This window comes from Euleptes europaea, chromosome 15 (genome assembly GCF_029931775.1).
Source record: "Euleptes europaea isolate rEulEur1 chromosome 15, rEulEur1.hap1, whole genome shotgun sequence".
Taxonomy (NCBI): domain Eukaryota; kingdom Metazoa; phylum Chordata; class Lepidosauria; order Squamata; family Sphaerodactylidae; genus Euleptes; species Euleptes europaea.
Window position 1 is genome coordinate 27,308,114 of NC_079326.1, and position 20,336 is coordinate 27,328,449.

The window sequence follows — 20,336 nt, forward strand, 5'->3', positions numbered from 1 at the left end:
TCCCCAATGGGGACCCAGAGTGGCTTACAGTATTCTCCTCTTCTCCATTTTCTTCACCACTACCCTGTGAGACAGGTTAGGCTGACAGTGTGTGACCATCGCAAAGTCATGCAGCAAACTACCATTGTGGGGGTACCATTAGTGGGGATTCAAACCTGGGTTTTCCAAGATCCTACTCTGACATGCAAACCACAACACCCCACTGGTTCCATTTTGATTACTGTGAACAGAAATGTGTTTTTTTTTTCCTTTTTTGGGATAGAAGATAACCTCAATGTACTTTGCATCTTTATTTGTTGTTAACAGTCTAATCACTATGGAAGACGCTTGGATTCCCAATGCAGCAAATAGTATCTCTAGGCTAGAACATCAGTTTGCATGGGTAAAGGGTTTTAATGCTCCTTCACTACACAATGGCCCTGATTCACATTCACTTCTGCCAGCAGTAGCGGCTCTATATGAACAGCCCTGCTGGATCAGACCTTCTGGATTCATCTAGTCCAGCAATCGTTGTCACCTAGAGATCACTTGTAATAGCCGGAGATCTTCAGCCACCACCTGAAGGCTGGCAACCCTGATCTACTTCCACATGCACCTACCCATCATTGAAGACCTTCAAGGCCCTGCTCTGTGAGTTTCCACCTTCAGAGGTGTGTGGTGGGGTGGCCCCCAAAGTCAGGGCTTTTGTCGTGGTCCCCTAGTCTTTGGAATTCCTTCCCCACAGCCATTCTTTTGAAAGTTTGGACAGCTACTAAAACTTTTATATTCACTCAAGAATTTGGCTTCCATTGGGGTGTTTTAGTAGAAAAGAGCAAGAGTCCAGTAGCACTTTAAAGACTAACAAAAATATTTTCTGGCAGGGTATGAGCTTTTGTGAGCCACAGCTCACTTCTTCAGATACAGCTAGAATGTATCTGAATGTATCATTCTAGCTGTATCTGAAGAAGTGAGCTGTGGCTTACGAAAGCTCATACCCTGCCAGAAAATATTTTTGTTAGTCTTTAAGGTGCTACTGGACTCTTGCTCTTTTCTGCTACTGCAGACAGACTAACATGGCTACCCACTGTGAATTGGGGTGTTTTGTTTAACTTTTGACTGATATTGGATTTGATGCTATTGGTTTTAACATTGTAACCATTTTGACTGTTGGCTATTTAGAAGGTTTTCATGTTTATGGTTGTTTGCTGTTTAACTACTGTTCTAATTTAGAGGGTGTCAACCTTTTATTTAATGAGAGGTACTCCCCCCCCCCACATTTTACCAAATTTTGTTCTGTCCTAGAAACAGAATATGAACTAAGAAGAGTGCCAGAAGTGGAGCAATTAGCCAAGAATCACACAAAAAAATCTTATGGGGGAAAAAACCTCAGAACAGATCTTTTTGTGATCTTTTCCTGGGTCTTCTCGGGGTTGCACAAGATAAGCTGCAGCAGCCAGCAAGCTACTAGTAGTAGCTCACAAACTACCTTTCAGAGACTCTTTGTAAATTAATGTTTGTAAACTATCTCAAAAGCTTCTGAGTTGAGAGTATGTGAAATATTAAATAAAATAAATGTGTACTCCAGGTTTTTAGAATTCCTGATTATAAATCATTTTTCTGGCAGTGATGAATCTCTTGGATTCCTGCCTGAGAGCTAAGGCCATCCGATACTACACACTGGAGTAACTATTCTAAATAATAGTAGCTATCAGTTCCTGATTAAGATATATGGGGAGAGGCCTAATATAATTTTGCTCCTTAGAAAATAATTAGTCAAGGAGAAGAGCTAGCAGAGGTTGTTAAAATTGACAAAATAAATCCATTATTTAGATCTCCGAAGACTCCGTTTATAATCACAGACTTTCTTGTTATACATTTTGTATTATCATCCATTTGCCTTTGAAAAGGGCTGCTTCAAGTTCAAGGTATGAAACATGCTACCCCAAGGAGGCTAGTCTTACTCTTAAACAGTGAGTGCTCCTCCAGTCTATCTCATATCCATGCTGAAAGAAACTATTTGGACAAGGAATTCATTTTGTCATCTGAAAACCCCCCTGATGCATTAAAACTTGATTGTACTAACAGCAGTGCCCACAACTTGTCCACAGGGGTCTGACCCTGCTGACAGATGTGTGTTTTGCACAACTTGCACAACATGGAGGTGAAAACACTACCAATGCAGAGCACTCAACTGATTCAACCTCTGTTACGCTAGTTCACATGACACTTGTAACCTTATCTGTCCAACCAGCAGTACAGTACAACAGCCAGTGCATGAGGTCTAAATGGAACCTCTGTGTTCAGTATACTTTTGGATACCACTTACTGAAAGGCAACATCAGGGGAGGCTTTGGCCTCTGTGTTCCTACTTGGGACCTTCTGGGCCTTTTGGATGATCAGATTGCTGGACTAGATGGATCCAGAAGGTCTGATCCAGCAGCGCTGTTCATATAGAGCAGCTACTGCTGGCCGAAGCCAACGTGAATCAGGACCATTGTGTAGTGAAGGAGCATTAAAACCTTTTACCCATGCAAACTGATGTCCTAGCCTAGAGATACTATTTGCTGCATGGGGGAATCTAAGCGTCTTCCATAGTTAACAACCAATAAAGATGCAAAGTACTAATGGTTATCTTCCATCCAAAAAACCTGGAGAAATGGCCACTTTGGAAGGTGGACTCTATGTCATTATACTCCATTAAGGTCCCTCCCCTCTCCAAACCTCCCCTTCTTCAGGCTCCACCCCCAAAATCTCCAAGTGTTTCCCAAACCAGAGCTGGCAACCCCAGATTAGTCTATCTTTTACATACCATGGCCCCAAAATATGAGGTAATAACCAGAACTTTGAATTAGGCCTAGAATTGAATAGGGAGCTGCATTAGCTTGCTTCTCCAGCAGTAATGCTGGATCCAGTATAACCCCAAAGCTCTTAACTGAGTAATCAAGTGCTAGCTGAAACCCATCAAAAGTGGGAAGCACAAGGTCATTTAAGACATCTGCCTTTCCAACCAGCATCACTTCCATCTTATCTGGGTTTCATTTCAATGTATTTGCTTCCAGCCATTTGACCACAGTGGTCAGGCAGTGGCTCAGTACCTCTACAATATAAGGGGATATTGATAGAGAGATGTAAAGCTGAGTGACATCCACATATTGATGAAATTCAGTTCCAACGCTATGAATGGTTTCTCCTAAAGGCTTTACATAAAGGTTTAATAACATGGGAGATAAGATTGCACCCTGAGGAACTCCACAAGAGAACTCTCAAACTACAACCACAACCCTTTGAGTCTTATTCATTAGGGTTGCCAGGTCCCTCTTTGCCACCAGTGGGAGGTTTTTGGGGTGGAGCCTGAGGAGGGTGGGGTTTGGGGAGGGGAGGGACTTCTCAATTTAGAAAAGAGGGACAACTAAGGAGGGACTTTACAGAGGTATGCATAGAGCAGAGAGAGTGGACAGAGAGAGAACTTTTTCTCCCTCTTCCAAAATACATCTGATGAAGCTGAAGTAGATTCAGGATGAACAAAAGAAAATACTTTATTCAACGAGTGATTAAAATGTGGAATTTGCTGCCAGAGGATGTAGTGATGGCCACAGGCATAAACAGCTTTCAAAGGGGAATTAGACAGATTCACAGCAGATAGGTCTATCAGTGGCTACTAGCCATAGTGACTACAGGGAAACTCCATATCCGGAGGCAGCAAACCTTTGAATACCAGTGCCAGGAGGCAACATAAGGGGAAGGCCTTGGCCTCTAAGCCTTATTATTGGCCTTCCAAAATAACTGGCTGGCCATTGTGAGAGACAAGATCCTCAACTACATGGACCACTGGTATGATCCAGCATGGTTCATCTTATGTTCTTATGCAGGTCAACAAAAAGCACAGGTGTATCATTTGCCCCAAAGAAGTCTAATACAATATAATTTCCCCTCTATTTTTCAAATTTGCTGCCAATTTCATATCATAGAATATACAAAACCTTAAGAAATAGTGCAATTATTATGTGGTCTGAATTAAAGCATGCACTTTGGAATGATTTTATTTTGTAGAAATATTTATTTTCTAGAAATATGCCACATCTAGGAAGAATATATTTTGTATAACCTTAGCTCAAATTCATTTGGATATGAAATCAGCCTCTGGGATGTTCAGGCAAAATTAACAGCAGGCAGAGTTTGCATTTGTGCTTCTGAGAAAGCCCAGATGGAGACACTGTCACAATACTAAATATATGTTTTAGAAAGGTGAACAATGAAAGCAGCCAATTGCAAATAATAGCCCATCTGAGCAAAAACAAAAGAGCAGCTTAGTTAAATTTCTGGCCTGGAATGGTCCCTGTACTGTTCTTTTAAAAATGTGAATAGTAGTCATAAAATTTCAGAAGAATGGAAATAGATATACAGTTCTTATGTATGTGCTGAATCTTCATCATACTTCAAGACAGATGTTTTCATTAACAGTTGTCGTAGCACAAACTGATGGCAGTTTAAAAATACATCAGTTCTTCATATGCTAGTTTTACAGCATATTTTTCAAAATTAAAAAAAATCTAATCATTCCTAGCAGTGCCTCATTTCTACGCCAAGAGGACTGGCAGTGAAAGCTTAAGCAGAGTTACACACTTTTAAATCTATTAAAGCCAATGGACTCAAAATGGCGAACTCTGTTTGTGATGGCAGTGTAGACGTGGCATTTAAACGCATGCAAAAAGTTGCAGTTTTCAATTATAAAGATGTTAGGGATGCCAGCCTCCATGTGGCATCTGGGGATTCTCCGAACTTATAGCTCATTTCCAGACTACAGAGATCAGTCTCTTTCTGATTTATTTTGCACTTTCCCTTTTGGTTGATGATGGAACCAAGGAATAAAAACCCTTTGACGATTTCAGTTTCTTCATTGTCAGCCTTAAGACTGTAATTTTTCAGTAGTCATGTGATGATTTAATTGATATTAATAAATGCATTTCCCATACTGGTGTTGTTGTTTTTTTAAATCGTTGGACCAACACAACTACCAGCAATTTCTTCCTTCTCTAGGAATACAGAATTTAGCCAGCCAAGAGGGGATCCTAATCTGAATGCCAATGTTGGAACATCATTGATGGGGATACATGCCTCCAACCCTTAGACAGTCTTTTGGGTTTCTATTGACTCATTACATACTGCTCTGCCGAACATTAACCTCCACTTCCAGGTTTTCCCTGGAACTGATGTCCTGTCAACACCCAATGGTACCCCCATGACCCCACCACCCTAGACTCTTACCAGTCTCCAGGCCATGTCTAACAATTCTTGGTATCCATAAGTATACACCACAATGCAAATAACTGTGGCATTATGTTGTGTTTACTGTCCAGACATGTTAAAAATACTGATTGTACACCACTAGTACTATATCTCTGGTTTAAAAAGTGGCATACATATGAAGCTTTTGCATTGTAGTCCTAATACTCTTAATTGCCCAGAATGATAGGATGGAGCAATCATTATCTGCTGCTACTTGAGAAGAATGATTAAGATTTAAGCCTTTTCATGGGAATTTGGACTAATAATCACTTTTTAATTTTTTTTGTCTTCTTAAAAAATGTTGGCCTCACTGAATATTTTAAATCGGTTTCCCCCAATATTTTCATATTTTCATTCATGAAAGATCTGAAGCAAGAGACCTGGTCTTCCTAATAGGTACAGTTCCATATATACAAAGCCCAGGGAAACTAACCAGTCACTACAGCTATTTTGTTGTTAGGAATAATTGTTACCCAAATTAGATAGTCTCCCCCTTTGGTTGGGAAACTAGCTGGAGAGACTATATTTTGCAAAAGGCGGGGATAACCGGAATCTTTCTGCCTTTTATACAGAGATCAAATCCATGTGGAAAACTCTTAATAACAAGGAGATTTGTTTTAAGAATTAATTGGTTTTTATTGTAAAAATAACCTTTTAAACACACACACACAGCAAAACACACACAAAACCCGATACACTCAAGAACTAGGAAATAAAAGGTAGGAGGGGGTGGACACAAGGATATGAGGTTCCCAGGGGAAAATATATTTACCGATATGGAAAGCGAGGTCCAGGTAGAGGCAGCTTTTTGTAAGGAAAGCAAAGGAGGACTGTTCACCCAAGTACAGGGCTCACCTTTTTGGATCCAAGGAAAAATGCTAGCAATTTGCTGTGGTGAATGGGGAGATATTTATACCCAAAAGAGGAGTTGGAGGTATGGTTTTACTATGCCTGGCAATGTCTGGTAATAGCCTGTCATTGCCAGTAGACAAAAGGTCTGATTGCTCTTGATGAGTTTAAGAGTAGGAGGGAGAAAAGAATAGGAGGTGAGGTAGATCAGACCCAATGCCTAGGTACTTTGGGCTAAGTACCCCTGAGAATTGGCTATAGATTTTTAGGTGAAGGCAAGGTCTGGGAAACTGTCAGGGTGAGTCAGAGGGCTTGATAAACTTGATGCGTTTATTTGTGTCTATCCCTATTTTCTGAATGAAGTTCTCACTCTGATGAGATTAGTGAGGTATGCCTTATCTGCTGCAGGAGAGAGCTAAACAACTGTTGGAGAAGTCTGTCTTTTGTCCTTTTTGTTTCCACATTACACCAGTTGTCGTCCCAAGGGGAAACAGACAAGCCTGAACTTGGTTAGTTAGCTCTGTAGCTTGGCACACAAGATGGATGCCAGGAGACCCCTTTTGTCTCTGGCTGTACAGCAGTGTTCCATCCCTGCACACTTGCTCCAGTCCTGAACACCTTGCCTGGTGTACCAGGGTGGCCTAGGGCTGTCAAGATACTGCAACAGAATGACTAGAAAACAGAATTGTAGCTCAATTAGATACGTATGAAAATCAAGGGCCCATATGAAGTAAGAGAATTTGTGCACTCTCAGCCTCAGGGACATACTTTCAGGGATGCATAAACAGCTTCATAGCAGTATGGACAAGCAGAGCAGAAGTAGAGAGAAAAGTGTGTAGGTTCAATTGTGTGGAGGTTTTCTTTGGTTGTGGCTCAACAGCAGCATGAGTTGCTGGGCAAAGGAGAGTCCTGGTCCTCTGTCTCTCTCCTCAGTAGCTGTTCCTATAGCAGCAGAGCGTGGGGAACAGGGTTTTCTTTCCCATCTCAGTTTATCTAGGTTGATTACTGACCTCTAATTACTGACCTTTCCCATTCGTTCCTGGGGTGCTTTTCTTCCAGAAGGTCTATAGGAGCCTAACTGAAAGAACAGAATATGAAGAGTAAACTGCCATTAGGAAAAGAGTTCAACATAAGTCTGCATGTTCTACAATCATACTCAAAGAATTCTGTTTATATAGAAACCTAGATTTAGCATTATGCAATGTCTTAAGTGTTGAAGTCAATGCAAAATGACTAAACATTTCGAGCCACTGATGCTCGGAAAACATTAGCAAATGAAGGTAAACCATATGAAACAATCCACACATTTCTTTTGTGCACTGTTAACTTTTCTTCAATAATCTAGTTTTATCTGTTTTAAAGCACTGTCATCTGCTTCAGAAAGAAAAACCTGCTGGGTGGGTAGATTCATTGACATCTTACAGGGAAAGAATTAGTAGCATTGCTTATTCGCTGGCCTGATGTGGTTTGCATGTGAAAGGAAGGAAAGGGAAGGAATTATTAATATAAGGTAATGAATATGGTTCTGTATTCTTGGGGGTCATGCCAAGGACACTGATCTAGATATGCCACAGACAAGTTCAAATATGCTGACTGCAAATATCAATGTCAGGGTAGGCATCATTTTCTATGAAACATAGAGGAAGCTCAAGGACAGAGCACTGGAGATGGTGTTAGATCTGTTGTTGAAGATCCCCAATTGTATTCCAGGAACTTCAGCAGTTGTGTCAAGGTTTTTTGGGGGGGGAGGGGGGGTCTGTTAAGCATGCCCAATATATCATAGATACCACTCATGTGACAGGCTTATATGTTGGATTTATTGTTCTGCATTCTGGAGTCAGGTGACCCAAGGTTAGAAAGTGTTTTTTGACGCCTCAGTTGTGAACTACCTAGTAAAGATTCAGGTTTTTGTGACTGAGAACCTCTATATAGGTTGCAGATTTATTCAGCCTGCTCCTGATTTATTGATTTAATGGGTTCCCAAAATATTTTGGAAGCTGTTTCTGTTGGTTCAGATATCTCAGCTAAGTAGCTCCCACTGATGGCTGGAGCAGGTTGGCTATAACAGTGGATGTGGCAGCATCTCATAATGTATAGGGGGGTGGAAGGCCATAAAGCAGGTGGTAGATTACTAGAATACAAGCACTGGAGATTCCTGCAGCATTGGACTGAACATGTCATGGAGCCCATTAGAAAGCTTGTGATGTGGTGATGATAATGCAAAAAAGGTATTATTTTCACCTGTCATTTCATCAGGAGAACAATACTGAGACTTTAAATGGTGGCTGAGTTGTTATGAGTCACACACACACAAAATTGAGACTGAGGATGCATTGAGGTTCAGGAGGGCAAGAGGGTGGATGTGGGGATTACCGTGCTATTACAGCATACTGGGTGAGAACAATGGACTTTTACTCCAGAATTGTATGATGTTCAGACAGTGTGAACTTCTATGTTTCTTTAATCAACTAACTGAAGTCATTGCTATCTTTGAAATAATGTATCAAATATTCATTTCCACGGTAGCTAACACTTTGGTTTCTGGGTCTTGGTGTTAGTCATGGTCTTCTGCCCATGGACCTCTGAGATTTGGACCACATGGAATTCTACAAGAAAGACTACTCAGCACAGGTGCTATCAATGTCTTGGTTTCACTGTCCTTTCAGCTAAAGATACCCAAGTCTTCAAGTACAACTTTTAATTTTTGAGAGTTCCACAGGGCACTTTTTCATTCTAAAAGTTCATCGGAAAGGGACTGTGGTGCAAAAGATCGATAGCGGGCATTGATCATTCCTGCCTGGTGTTAAGCATTTCACTTAAAAATATTCATCTAGACATCTGAGAGATATTATGGGCTGGAGTAAATAAAATGAGAGTAGACATACAAATACATGCTTTCAGGCTGCATAACATCATTCGGGAGTCTTTTCTGCTTTTAATTAGGTTTAATTTTGACTTGTGAAAGTGCTTCAGAGCTATTTTACACATAGTTCTGAATGCATTTATTCTAGATGCCCTGGGGATCAGAGATAATTTTTTTTTTTTAAGGATGGTATCATTTAACATTAGACAATGTGCTGCTGAAGGGAAAGGGGCAAGTAGCTGCCGTACGGGTAGGAGACGGAAGGCAGCCACAGAGGTGTCGCGGCCACAGCAGAAGCACTGTGCAGGCACACAGCTAATTAGCAGCTACTGGAAGCCAGCATGAGAATGGGGGGGGGGTTGATGATGTCACTAGCAGGTGCCAGGTTCCATTAGCCAATCAGCAGCTGTGTGCTTGCTGCTGTGGCCTCAGCAGCTCTGTTGTTGCTTTCTGGCGCATGCCAGTATGGTGTTGCCCTTCCCTCCCCCTTCAGCTGCACAGTGATGGAGACTGGAATGATACACTCACTCTATAAACTGCCACAGAAATTGAACATTACCTGCTGCTGTTTGTAAGCCACTTCAAACCAGTCCAGAAGTGGGATATAGAAAGTGGATTTAAAATGTTTGTTGTAATAGGAATTTAATAATATGAATAAAAACAGCAACAATTATACTTTGAACACATTTCACTCTAATTCATTATAAATTTTGTTACCACTATGTATAATGCAACTACTGTACTAATGAAGTCCATTGCCATTTTTCGAATGGGAGGAAACCTTTTTCAGTTTGTGAATTGTTTAACACCTCCATTGAACTGTACAGTTCAGTTATATAAATACCCTGACTTTAAAGCAGTGGTTCCCAACCTTTCTGGTATGGTGAACCACAAGTCCAAATTGACTTGGTATGGTGACCTTGGCACCCATCTAGTTCAGCTTTCCATTTTCTATAGTGCATACCCAGATGTATTTGAGAAACCAACAAACATTGGAGCAGATATCTCAGCTTGCCGCTCCGGCCCTATTGTTTATTTTGTGGTTTTAAGATAAATATTTCTTCTGAGCACTGAGTCTCGATAAGGCACACCTGGTGTGTATTTTAAATTCTAAACTGCAAGGAAAAACTGCAGTCTTCCAAGCCTTTTTTAAAAAAACACTCTTTGGAAAAATTATGGCACTAGATGAACGGTTGGTTCTGATAAGTTTAAGAAAACGCTGAAGGTCGAACTGTGAAGGCTACACAATAATATCTAAGCAGGCGAAGCTATATAATTATAAGAGGAGTGAGAATGTAAGTGGAGTCTCTCCTATATCTATATCTACAGTTAAAAGGCTTACCTCCCCGGGGGAACCTCCCACATTACAATCTTTGGCTGACTGCAAGTTTGCTCAGAATATATCCTTTGAAAAGCTGCTGAACAATGTAAATTCTTTTTCTGACCCTCTAGCAGATAACCATAATGATTCTAATCAACAAAAAATGCCAGATAACCCCTTAGACTTCCTGGGAAATCAATGTCTGTCGACTGCCCAAACAGTCATTTCCATTTTCGAGCAACTGACAAAAATTATTAAATAACTATATTCTCTTAAAGACTCTCGTGACAATTGTAATGTAGAGCTGATAACAAACACTTAATCCAATCAGAAGAAAAGATAATTACATGAACTTCACAAGTTAATGAAAGTATGTTGCAGGTCACCCTAGTAAGAGTCAATCAAAGGCAATGGGAATCTTGGAAAACTATTATTCTTTCCTTAAGTAAATTACTGTTCATCTGCCCCCACTCTATCAACCTATCTATTGTCGACTGGCTACCAAGCTCTCGAGCTTTTAAGAAAGTGTTATTGACATTTAAACATGCTACAATTCCAGCTATGCTGTTTAAAATTAAATCCTTTCTTTCCACCTACCAAATTCTACCTATAGAGGTTCAGATGTCCGACCTCTGATTCCAGCCACTATGTTGGCTACTAAGAGGATGTCTCAACCAAGGACTTTTACTAAAACATCCGCTGCTAAATATGAATATACATCTGTTAAATTATGGATTTTACAGTTAAATTTTAGTTAATATACTCAAGAAACCTGGATGCAAGATAGATACTATATTGAAAAGTATTGTTATGTAAGATGTAATAAAGCTGAAAACAACAACAACAAATAAACCAACAAACATCATAAAAAGGGCACAGCTGCCCCCACCATGAATCCCTACAAATGGCATTTGGCATACACAGCCTTTGCTTACGGATGTAACATTCTAGCCTTTGACCACCCTCTCCTCCATTCTCTCTAATTCCCCCTAAGATTCAAAGAAACTCACTCTAGTAACCATCAGGACCCATTTTACTTGATCAACATGTATATGCAGTAAAGCAAAAATACCAACTAATGTATGACATAGAAGATATCATTTCCAGGGTCAGATCTTGGTTTACAAAACACAAAAGAGAACAATGGAAAGGTCAAGGGTGGCCATTAGGGAGGGTCCCACTTTCAGAGGCTTCATTAACCGCTTTTGGGTCCCAACCCACAGGTTGAGAAACACTGCTTTAAAGGAATTAATAGAGGCACAACTGAAGAAGGTGGTCGTATACTGCACTTCTGAGAACATCCAGGAGGCCTTGAATTCGAAGCTTCTTAATGAATGACAGGAGAATGTGCACAGAATTACATTTCTGTGCAAAGAAGCCTACAAGATCAAGATTGTTTCGAAAACTGCTTTAGAGCCATGCAATGTTATTATGCTGTGAAACTGTGAGACCTATGATAGACAGAAATGGTTACCATCTCCTTTCTCTTTCCTTTAGTCCCCCTTTTTTCCATCTACCATTGCTATTTCCTACCTTGGGCTTGTGGGCTTCTCCGTGGCTGTTGGCCTTCCTGTTATGAGATTGTCATTTTAAGCCAACCTCCTTGTTGAGGACAGCTATTTATATGAGATAGTTACATGGTTTGAGGCACCATCTGTGGTTTTGAAAACATTTACAGTTTTAAAGTTTCAGTATATATTTTAATGTTATTATACATTATATACAGTATTTATTGTTGTTGGAAGCTACCCTGAGTCCGGCTGTGCTGGGGAGGGTGGGGTACAAATCTAATGAATGATTGTGGCCATACTCCACTGCAGACTTGCAGGAATAAATTGAGTCAGTTGGTAACACGTTTCACGTTTCCTCCATTTCCTCCATTATGCGGCATCTTGACTTTGTTACTCTTTAACACCTTTTTATATTTGGCTGGCATTCTAGCCCCTTGAAATATGTGATGGGAAGCACATTAGCTATACCAGTTATGCATGAGATGGCATTGTGCTCTAAAAATGAATGGAATGCGTTCTGGGCAGCTGAGCCTCTTTACTCAATGGTCAGAGGATTGTTTTAGCAGCTTCTAAGGAACAATGTCACAAAGATGTAACAAATTCCAGGAGTTTAAAAGAGCCCACTTTTCTTGGCCATTTCTACATGGGTTATTTGACCCAGGTCTGATGCTGATGAGAAACAGCGTCCCTCCCCCCATTTCCCAACGGCACGGTGGTGCATTTGCACACCTCCCAGTGTTTCTCTGGCTTTTCTCAATCTTTCCCAAACCTGCTTGCTGTGAAGTTCTGGCAAAGAAGAAAAGTTTTTGTACATGGTTCTTGATCATATGCAACCTAGGGTTGCCAACCTCCAGGTACTAGCTGGAGATCTCCTGCTATTACAACTGATCTCCAGCCAATAGAGATCAGCTCCCCTGGAGAAAACAGCCGCTTTGGCAATTGAACTCTATGGCATTGAAGTCCCTCCCCAAACCCTGTCCTCCTCAGGCTCCGCCCAAAAATTCTCCAGGTATTCCCCAACCTGGAGCTGGCAATGCTAAACCTCAGTAGTTTTAAAGGAACTTTGGTTTTTTTTGGGGGGGGGAACCCCCAAATGGGTTAAAAGGTCAAGAACATTGAACCCCAGAGTAGATCCCACAGTCACTAGGAACATTACAAAACAGATAGTTTCCTTGTCATTCTACAAAGAAGTACCTAGGACTTTCAGTGTCCCCACTTAGCTTAGTCTTCTAGAATGATGTGGTCACTCTTGGACCTCAATATAGGATGGTGATTCAGCTGACATCCCTATGTCACTTTATTCCTTCCCTCACACTTACTAAGTCCCAGCAAAGGGATTTTTTTTACCAGACGAATCAACTTCTTCACTTTATTCTTCAAGAGTGCTACTATAAAGATGTGAGATTGTGAATGCCCACCATAACTTGGAGAAACAACCATACATATAAGATCTTGGACTCTGTGGAAATGCGAGCACAAGAATAGGCATTCATCGACCCAGATCTTTGCTGCCTCAGATCTTTCCAGATCAGGTCCAGATCCTTGTATTTGCACATGTTCTGCCATCTTGTAAGCATCTTTACACTGTATATGCAGTATTATGCTAGCAAAAGTGGGAGAGGCATTTTTTGCTGATTCTCTCTTCCCTATGCAGGCTGCCATAGGTTGTGTGTTCTACTAGCGTAGGCTATACAGAACCCTTAGATTGTTCACTGCTGCCTGTTACACAGGTTCACCAGCTTAGCTACTTCTTCTCAGTGTTGTTACCCAGCTCAGAGTGTCAAAAATGAATTTAATCAGCAGGTTTTTGAGGTTAGAGAGCACACAGATGGTGTTTTGAGGAAATTGCCTAATGGAGGAAGTTGCCTGGATCAGCTTGTTCTGTAGAATACTGAGGAATCTTTTGGTATGCCATTGAAAGGTGATCTGTCTGCGGTTTGCGTAAGCAACGATCAAATCCATCAAATGGAGGGTTCATGCTCTGGATTTCTGAAATCCATCAGTACTATTTTTTGGATCAGAAGTGGTAGAACTCTGTTGGAGTACTGGCCCAATGTAAAATGGATCTATTTAGCTCCTTACCAGTTCTCAGGAACCATCCCTACTATTCCTCAGCCCTCTTCCATCAATTTACTGGAGCACAAGTTGAGTAGCAGAGAGAGCTCTAAGGAGCACATTACAGTGCACTTGAATTTACTGTGGATGCTCAAAGGTCTTGTCTTCATTCAGCTCCAAGCATGCATTGTAATAGGCTTGTGGCCAAAGCTGACATCTTTGTAAATTTGGGAAATCCCAGAGATTTGGAAATTATAGAACTTTGCTGAAGCAAAATGGCTCCAAGATGCACCAACATATCTTTAGTTTCCATGTTCAAAGATATCAGGGTCAATCCAATTCCAAGCCCTGTCCAATGTTTTTGGGATGACCAGTGGACATACAGTGGACATACAGAATAACATGACTCCTCTCAATTATTTCATGGCAAAGACTGTGGTGGTGGGTCAACACATTGTTTTGGATCCAATCAGTTTTTCTGCTGGTGGAAAAGGAAGGCAGGAGTACCTTTGGACTACTGAAAAGGCTATATTGGGGATCATACACAAAAGCCATGTGGGCTGGGGGCCACCATAAACAGAAAAACTGGGTGAGATTGAATGAAAAGCTTGGTGGGATCCAACCCCTCACCATCATTATCTGAACAGAGATAAGGAATTCCCTATTTTTACTAGGATGTCTTTTCTTTTAGAGGCAGTTACTCAACCTTGGGTAAGATTTTCTTTTTCCTTTATTGACTTGGCCAGTGGATGAAAAAGGTTTCTTTCACTTTAATTAAGGTGGAATCTTACTCAGATCTTATTGCTTTACACTAATCTCAATTCTTTGTGACTCAAGATAAAAACATACTGTAAAAGCATGAGTATGTCTTTGGATTGTCTTTTCATTTGTAAGCCTTTTGTAATTTCACTCGTTATGACTGTACTGTTTAATTCTCAATAAAAGTTATTTTATATGCATATTCCTGTTTTTGGTCTGAAAAACCACTTAGGCTCAAATGGTATGTGATGGGAAATCTATGTGTGCCCCACTTTCTTACAAAGGGGAGATATATGGGTAATGCGGGCATACGTGCAAGGGGTTTAATGCAACAGTGTGATACTTATTGGATAGGTGTTAGGTTGTCTGTTTTCAATTAAAATATTGCCTGCCATAAAAGGAAAGTAATTGAGTCTGAATAGTACTGAGCTACACACACACACACATACACACACAGAGGAAAAGACTCTTAATCTTCCTTCAGGGACCACAAAAAAAATTCCATTAATCATTACCTTAGTAATGAACAAGCTGCTTTGGCCTAGTTTCATGATACTGGACAAATATGTCTATAATGGAGAGACTTCAATAATTGTACTGTAAATGTGCTGACCTTTCCAGCTAACCTGGAGTGAATATAACATACTAAATCAATCTTGTGAATGATTCAACAATTGCTTAGATTGCAAGACAACCCATATACAGCCAGTATACTTCTGAATACTTCTGTAAAGACTCCCAAATGTGGGCTGGCCCACACTGAGCCATTTTCAAAACCAGCTCAGCATGTTCCAGTTTAGACTGGGAGGACTGGACAAGTTAATATAAAGAAGTAGAATGTCTGAACCAACCCTCAGCCTCCTGCCTGTGTTCCACAGCACCTAATATATTTGGCGTGCTCTTTTGATCCTGGAGAGAATAGGTATGCATCATGACTAGTATCCATTTTAACTAGCAGTCATGAATTCCCCTCTCCTCCATAAACATGCCCTCTTAAAGCCTTCCAAGTTGGCAGCCATCACCACATTATGGGGTGATGAGCATGCCTATTATATTTGGTGCTGTGGAACACAGGCAGGGAAATGCTGCTGCAGTTGTCTTGTTTGTGGGCTTCCTAGTGGCACATGGTTGGCTACTGCTGGAACTTGATGGACCTTGGTCTGTTCCAGTATGGCCTTTCTTAAGTTCTAATGGCCTCTTGTATCTATCCTGTCTGGGGCTCAGGTGGCTGGCTAGGGTGTGACTGCTGCCACTTACACCAACCCTATCTGGGGCTCAACAGTGGTGATTGCCACTTGCACCAGCCCCATTTGGGGCTCGAGCAGCTGGCTCAGTGGTGATGGCCACTCATGCCCGTCCTGTCCAAGGCTCAGGCAGCTGGTTTCTGCTGGTGGCAGTGGCTCCTGACTGCCTCACATGGGAAAAAGGCTGCCCCTTGATTGGGCTGGGGTGCAGAAATACTTTTGGTTGGGGAAAAAGAGATGTTATGATTGTTGTAATTTAGAGACACACCATAAGGGACATAGTGTTGGAATATAGCAATGTCCTGTATACAAAGAAAAATAAGAAAGCACATCCTGCAGGGGGCAGCAAGCTCTAGCTAGAAAGGATTGTAGGGGGCTTTGTAAAGGGTCTTTTTCACATCTGTCTGCAAAATGCTGTTCTTTTCTTCTTGAACAGTCTAGAACTCTCTCTCTGCTAGGAAGGCAGCTAGGCATATCTCTTTTCTTTCACAATTTGTTATTTCCACAAATAAAGCTTTGTTAATTTTAATCAGTTCAGTGTCCTGACTAGGGGTGTGCACTGGGAAAAGCCAAAGCCCGCCCCCCCAGCAGAATCCTATGGTAGCCAGCAATCCCAATCCCAAAAAAGCTGGAAAAAAATGGCTTTTAAGGATTGGGATTGCCAGCTACAACCTGTTAAAACACACACACACACCCCTCCTTCATTTGGACTTTCACTGCCAGAGGTGTGTCTGGGTTCTGTAGAGCTTCTGCATATCATGATGGGTTCTTCAGGGCTTGAATCCCCCTTCAGTTTGTTTTGCAGAGATTCTCTGGTTTGACAATGGTTCTTTTGGGCTTTATCCTGGGTTCTGCAGGGCTTCTGCACTTAGCAATGGGTTCTGCTGGGCTAGTCCCCCTGTGCTTCAGATTGCTGAGCTGTGCTTCAATGGATTGTCCTTGGTTGTGGGGGAAAAAAAACACCCCAAATTTAAAAAGCTGGCATTCTGTGGCTTGACAATGGTTCTTCTGTGCTTGTACTATTAGAGTGTGCCTGGGTTGTAATGGGTTCGGGTGGGCAAGTAAACGCCCCACCTTGCGTTTCCATTGCTGAGATTTTCTGGTTTGACATAGGTGCTGCTGTGCTTGTACTGCCAGAGAGAGCCTTGGGTCTGCTGGGCTTTCAAAAGTGCCCTCTGTGCACTTTAGATTGCTGTGTTGGGATTCAATGGATCACCCTTGTTTGTGAACCCCCCCAACCCAAAATGCTGTCATTCTCTGGTTTTGTCAATAGTTGATTTTTTTTTGGTGTTGTGATTCTCTGGTTTGACATTGGTTCTATTAAGGTTTGCCACATGGCTTGTGGTTCTTCTGGATTCCTGGGTTCTGGTTTGCTTCTGTTGGGCTTGTGCTGGTTCTTGGGGTGGGAGGCATTGATATGTGGTTGCTCACAGGCATGCCTCTGCTTTTTCTCTGGAGGAAAAATGTCTCCCTTCCCCCTTAGAAACAATGGAGGATGGATGGAGGAACCTTCTTTGGGGGCCCATGAAAATAATAATAATAATAATAATTCTCCTCCTCCTCCTTCTCCTCCTCCTTCTCCTCCTCCTCCTCCTCCTCCTCCTCCTCCTCCTCCTTCTCCTTCTCCTTCTCCAGTCCCCAGACCCCCAGGAAAATTCCTTATAGGCTATAATGGAACTTAATATCTTTAGACTCCCACCCCATCCCCTTCTGGGGAAAAAAATATACTGGTATGGGAAATCAGGAATATTCAGGAATGCCAATTTTTCCCCAGCTCTGATATACCCAAATCTGAAGGAAAAAAAACAATTTTTTTTTAATGCACACCCCTAGCCCTGACAGGTACATAGTCAATCTGCCAACGCATAGAGGATGGGAGTTTACAAAGGTTGCCTAGTTACCGAAGATGGTGTATCTTTGGCTCATGATAGAATGTTATCAACATTCTCCCAGCATCAGTAATTCTGGGGAGACCTAATAGTTTACCCCTCTCTGACAGTGGTAATAGACTATGCCTACTTCCTGTTTTTCCCCCCAGGATCTTCGTATTCCATGTTATGTTGTAGCATTCCATTTTGGGTTATTAATATTACTATGGAGCTATCACTGTTAAAGAATCCAATTTTCACTGTTAAGCGATTTAGAGAAGGGGATTTGAGTTGGGGACTATTTGCTCAGTCATTCCTTTCCCAATGCATCTCAATTACCAAATAAATAATTTGGGTCTTAATCTTATCTGCTGTGACTATTTGCAATGTTCAATAGTGCATGAAATTTCTCATTTCTTTGCATCAGAGTATCTTGGACTGCATTGCAGGGAATCTCCTCATTTTGACACACCATCAAAAGTATTTGCTTTAAAAGTTCCAAAGGTCTGTGCACCAGCTTGTTAGTAGTAGATGTCTACTTTTCCTTTTTTTTATTCATCTCTAAGAAGATCACATTTATTTATTTGTTAGGACATTTATATCCTGCCTTTCCTTGTGGTGTAAGGCAGCTCACAATAACAGTGACAAACATTTTCAATTTAAAAGCAAAAATAAAATACATCCAAAATCTCTCCCCCCATCCCCTGTTAAAAGGTGCCTGCCAATCCTGACTCCTTCAAAAGCCCTGGCAAACAGGCGGGCTTTGCAGCACCTCCTGAAGATCTCCAAGGAGGCCCCTCCCGTTACCTCTTCAGGGAGCCCATTCCACAGAGCCAGAACCATGATGGAAAAGGCCCAGGCTCTGGATAAAGCCAGACAGGCCATCCTAAGTGGTGGGATGGCCAACAGATTGCTACTTGTTGACTATAGTTGGCACACAGGGACATATGGAAGGATGTATACATTTATTATTTATGGATATATACATTTATTAACAAAATATTCACAATCAGAATACTCTTAAAGGGCTGTATAAGATTCAAATGAAATGAGGTACAATCTTATTACAGGGCTTGGCCGACCACTATGAATACATATGCTAAATGTTGTCTAAGCAATCTTGTTTGAGCAAAATATTACCATTAGAGAGCCCTATAATATTGGATGGCAAACTTGTATTTCCTACAGAATTCTGTATTCAAAATTACAGGCTACACAACTGCTTTAGAAATTTCCCCCTGCTTTACCATCCTATGTTTAGAAATGTTGAAAATAGTCTTATAAATTGATCAAAATACAGTCTGGGATGCTGCTCCTGAAATGTGATAAATTCATGTGTGATTAATTTATGGAAATGGACACAATCTGGCAAAGTTAAATATTTTTGACATCCAATTGATTACAATAATAGAGATTTGAGTACATGCATAACATTATTTATTGAAATCAGTGGAATATGCAGACCAATCTTTTGTATGTCTACTCAAAAATCTCATTATGTTTAATAGGTTTAAGAAAGAGTACATAGGAGTTCTGCTTTCTGGATCATGCCCATTGTGATTAATTTGACTGCCTTGGCTTCATTGGCTATAAAGCATCGGGAAAAGGCAATTGGTAAACTGGTCACTATTTTTAGCTCAGAGTAACATGGCTGTCTCTCAGAGATACCCCATCAACTATTTTAATCTGTCTGTTCTGAGACCTATGCTTTTTCACCCTTCTCAAAGGAGTTGGTTCCTGGGCTTGTTGCAGGGAATTGTTGCTAGTGTTCCTCCAATTTAGGACAGAACTGTGTCATGGGAATCCTGACATCAAAACTAACATCATGTTTACCTAGGGTTGTCAGCCTCCAGGTGGTGGCTGGAGATCTCCCACTATTACAACTTATCTCCAGATGACAGAGATCAGTTCCCCTGAAGAAAATGGGCACTTTGGCAATTGGACTCTATGGCATTGAAGTCCCTCCCCTGTCCAAACCCCCCCTCCTCAGGCTCCACCCCTAAAATCTCCAGGTATTTCCCAACCCAGAGCTGGCAACCCTATGTTTACCCCAAACCATTAGATTAGTAGTATAATGTATACACTTGCACCAGCAGCATCTAATAATATATAGGGAGGATGGGGATATGCATAACATGATGATGTCAAGAGTATACCAAGTTTTATGTCATTTTGACATGTATATATGCCATCTTTCTTTTGTTGTACTAAAAATCTTTTACAATTCAAACTGTTTACAATGCAATACACACAACAGGAAAAACAGAGAGGAAAAGATGAGGAAAACAAGCAAATTCAGGCAAATTCAGAACTTATATAACTGTTCTATAATGATCAGATGAAATGGCTGCTGTAGCTGAAAATTCTGGAAGAAAGCAGGTTTCACAGAAGCAGTTTGAGAAGGGAGGAGTCAAATGGCCATTCCTTCCAGAAAGGCCCACAGAAGGGGTCACATGTTGTGGAAAGGGAGATTGGAAAAAATTACCACAGATGGATTCAGTTTTCAATTTTTTAAACAAACAAACTACAATGTAGTTCTAACCTCACATTCATGTGATGAAAAATCCAGTGAATAATATTGACTATACCGCTGCCAGCATT